We start from the raw sequence: 4,291 nt of genomic DNA, 5'->3' as shown, positions 1-4,291 counted from the left end.
GAGAGAGGAGGAAGCAGGCTCCCCGCTGAGCAGAGAGCCCGATGCGGGACTCGATCCCAGGACCCTGAGATCATGACCTGAGCCGAAGGCAGCGGCTTAACCCACTGAGCCACCCAGGCGCCCGAGAAAACAAAATATTCTTAATGTGCATATAATTATAATGAAGGAAGAAGTAAGCTATAAGTGCATGATTTGGTTTTGAAATCAGTACAATTTAACAGGAATCTATACTTACCATAAAACTACTACATCCTTCTGAAAATACGACAATAAGTACATTTCCTGATATTAGAGTAATTGTATGACTAGAATCTTCTCAACAACTTGAAAGTACTTTAATGAAATGGTGTTCATATCAACTTCAAGGCATCAAAATAATCATTTTCCAAGAAGTATAATAACAGTGATGATCTAGGTTTGAATTCATGGTTTTAATTTTGCTATATATAGCCCAATACTGAAATTCACATGTGATCTTGATTCAGTGTCCAGTTTTTATTTATAAAGGTAATTGGCAATTGACATAAAAACTGAAATCCACTATTTCTTAATGCAACTCTAATGTATTAGTAATAATAACATCATCACAGGGTCATTTGACCTGATTTGAATTTCAGTTCTTTTTGCTAATTTTATTTGTATTTATTCTAAATGAAGTAACTATTTGTGTCACAGTATTGCTTCTTTGTCACTAGTTTTTTGTGGAAAGTTAAGGAAAAGCCATTTTCCACTATTTTTTCATATGAAAGAGAAAAATGTTTTTATTATATTATTTTTATTTTATTTCTTTTTTTAAATTTCATAAATGATTAGTGAACTTTACCAAGACCATGTATTTTAGCTGTGGTTTAACATGTGGTTTAGCTGTGGTTGCCGAAAGATGCCATTTTTGACACGTGGCAAAGCTGTGGGAATTGTTTTGTGGATCTACCCACATATGATACCATAAATTGTTCCCAACCTTAGATTGCATGAATAAATATGATGGGCAGATATAAGACATTCATTGAATACTTTCAAGTCACCTGCAAAATACCAGAATCAGGAATAGTATCAGTGAGGGGTGTTTACTGATGTGTAGATACTGTAGGTTAGAAACACACTTGTGAAGATTATGTGCTTAAAATACCAATAGTTTTTAGATCTACTTTAGAAAATAAAGAAAAATATAATCAGAAATTTTAATAAGTGCATATAGAAGACAAGTATGTGAAATAAAGAATAATGAGGTGGTTCTTCCCTTGCTCTACAGAACAGTAAAATCAAGGAAAGCTTCTGTGAAGAAGTGATAAACTTTTAAAATTAAGTTTTTAATCTTAATTCCAATATAGTTAGAATAAATATTTTATTAGTTTCAGCTGTACAATATAGTATTTCAACAATTCCATACATCATTCAGTCATCATCATGATAAATATATTTTTAATTCCCTTCACCCTTCTCCCCAACCATCTCACCTCTATTGACCGTCAATTTTTTCTTTGTAGTTAAGAGTGTTTCTTGCTTTGTCTCTCTCTCTCTCCTTTTTTTTCCCCCTTTACTCATTTGTTTTGTTTCTTAAATTCCACATATGAATGAAATCATGAAGTATTTGTCTTTCTCTGACTGAGATACTGCACTAAGCATTATACTTTATACTCCTAGCTCCATCCATGTTGTTGCAAATGGCAATATTTCATTCATTTTTTATGACTGAATGATAACTTTTAATATCTGTATTTATTTATTTTGTTATCAAATAATACATGAAGTTTCTGGGACAGAAACATAGTTATTTATAGCAATAAATTCATCATTTCCCCATGCCTTAAATTTTTCAGTTCAAGGCAGTGAAGGCAAGGCAGATGTCACTCTTCCTGTGAAACAGGAGTTTCTTGTGCTATAGGAAAGAAACACAGGAAGTATGAACCTGGAACTATATATGGAATCTGGACACCTGCCCCTCCCCACTGAAGAGAGTGCCAGAAACGTTTACCACCTACTATCTTACATTCCTTTGAAGGATAAATATATGGCTTTATGTTTCATTACCCTTTGAAATATAAACACATACCTCTGAAGAAATAAAAGTCTCTCCAAAGATCTGTTACTACATTGTGTTCACATATGTTTAGTCATCCTGTCACCTCCAAGGCTATATTCCAGATTGCTGCTGGTTTTTGCTCGGACCATCCTAACTATGAATAAACTTATAAATATTCATATTACTTCCCATTAAGAGAAGATTATGTAAAACTGAAATAATTGTAAGGGTCTAGTAATAAGTTGTATGAAAAGCAAGTTCTCCAAGAATAAGTTCAAATTCTTGATGTACAAAAATAAGATAATAAAAATAAATTTTAAAAAATCTAGCTGTATTCAAGGAATATAAGAAAACTAATGTAGTTAAAGCAGGAAGGGTAAGTACATTTAAGTAAGTGATCCTAGTGAGAACTAAGTTACTAAGACCTGAAGGTGCTATGTATGGACAAAATGGGATAGAGACAAGATGAAATATCTTCCCGGCTCCCTGCAGGATAATTCCCCATAATAGAAAACAAAGGGAATCCAAATTAAATATATCTAAAAATAAATGTACATTTTTTTACCCCCAAATTCTAATTCACTTAAAAGCTATAGTCAAATAGTGCCTGTTCCCTCCCCATCACCACTCTATAAAACTATAACAATGTGTAAAGATATAAAAATATCTTTCTGAAAAACTTAACCACCTGCTTGGAATCCTTAAAATCTACACAGTTTTCACATTTTCCTGCCTTATTTGATTGCTGCTTACCTCACTTACATTATCTGCTTATCTGTCCCTCCCCACCAGTCCCATTTACATTTATTCTTCAAGTGACATACTTTACCATATGCTTTTGTTATTTTAAATGGCATAGATCTGCTAATATTAATTACAATTTTAACCTTTACTTGAATCATAGTTTTTCTCTTGCTTAGAATATATTCCACTTATATTAATCTAAATAGTACCTTTCAAATGGCAGATTAACCACTGCATCCTCTAGTTTTCTGTGTATAGTCTTTTTAAAAGCCTTAAATCTGATTTCCCAGCATATTCCTTGCTATACTCTCTGAATGTTTAACTAGACCTGGACTCTCTAAAGATAATCATCTCTTATTTTTATTTTTTTTTTAACTCTAAGATCATTTTCACTTCCAGACACATTAAGAAGTGCTTAAGAGGGTGGCTCAGTGGGTTAAAGCCTCTGCCTTCGGCTCAGGTCATGATCCCAGGGTCCTGGGATCAAGCCCCGCATGAGGCTCTCTGCTCAGTGGGGAGCCTGCTTCCTCCTCTTTCTCTGCCTGCTTCTCTGTGATCTCCGTCTGTTAAATAAATAAATAAATAAATAAAATCTTAAAAAAGAAAAAAAAGGAGGATCACCTGGGTGGCTCAGTCTGTAAAGTTTCTGTCTTTGGCTCAGGTCATGATCCCAGGAACCCTGGGATCAAACCCCATGTTGGGCTCCCTGATCAGTGGGGAACCTGCTTTTCCCCCTCCCTCTGCCTGCTGCTCCCTCTGCTTGTGCTCTCTCTCTTGCTCTCTCTCGCTCTCTGTCAAATAAACAAACAAACAAATAAATAAATAACCAACTCCCCCACCCCCCCCGGGATCATGACCCAAGCTGAAGGCAGATGCTTAGTTAAGCACTGAGTTAAGACTTAGGCACCCCAATAAATAAAATATTAAAAAAAAAGTGCTCAAGAAATATTTGTTGAATGAGAAAGTAAATTAATATGTAAATAAATTTTTTAATTGGACCAAGGATAGATTTACTAGACATCTACTATGTTATAGAACATAGTATATGTTCTATATACTGTGTGAATGGCACTGAGAGACATCAGTTTTTTTAATCTGAAAAATTAATGGTACAAAACACTTTACTAACAGCTTTTGTCAAGTATATATGTGTGAATCCTAAACTATTCATTATTCTGAATAAAAATATGATTAATTAACTTAGCTATTTCATCTCTTTTTATAAACAATATCAGGTGGCATTGCCCTTTGTACAAATACACTACAGTTTATTTATTCAACTGTTAATACACTTGTGGACTACATTTTTTGAGGGCTATTAAAGATAATGTTTTAATGACTGAGGTTATACATACATTGGTGGACACGTGCATGAATTTCTATTGGTTATTATCCTTTGGAATAGCAACACTAGGTCACAGAGTTATCAATATGGTCAACTTGGTATACACCAAAAATGTTTTCCATGATGCTGTACATGTTTATATTCCTGTCAGTAATATAGGAAAACTCATTTATATTAAT

This window comes from Mustela nigripes, chromosome 7, assembly GCF_022355385.1.
Source record: "Mustela nigripes isolate SB6536 chromosome 7, MUSNIG.SB6536, whole genome shotgun sequence".
In the NCBI taxonomy this organism is placed as follows: domain Eukaryota; kingdom Metazoa; phylum Chordata; class Mammalia; order Carnivora; family Mustelidae; genus Mustela; species Mustela nigripes.
Note: the sequence above shows the minus strand (reverse complement) of the source record.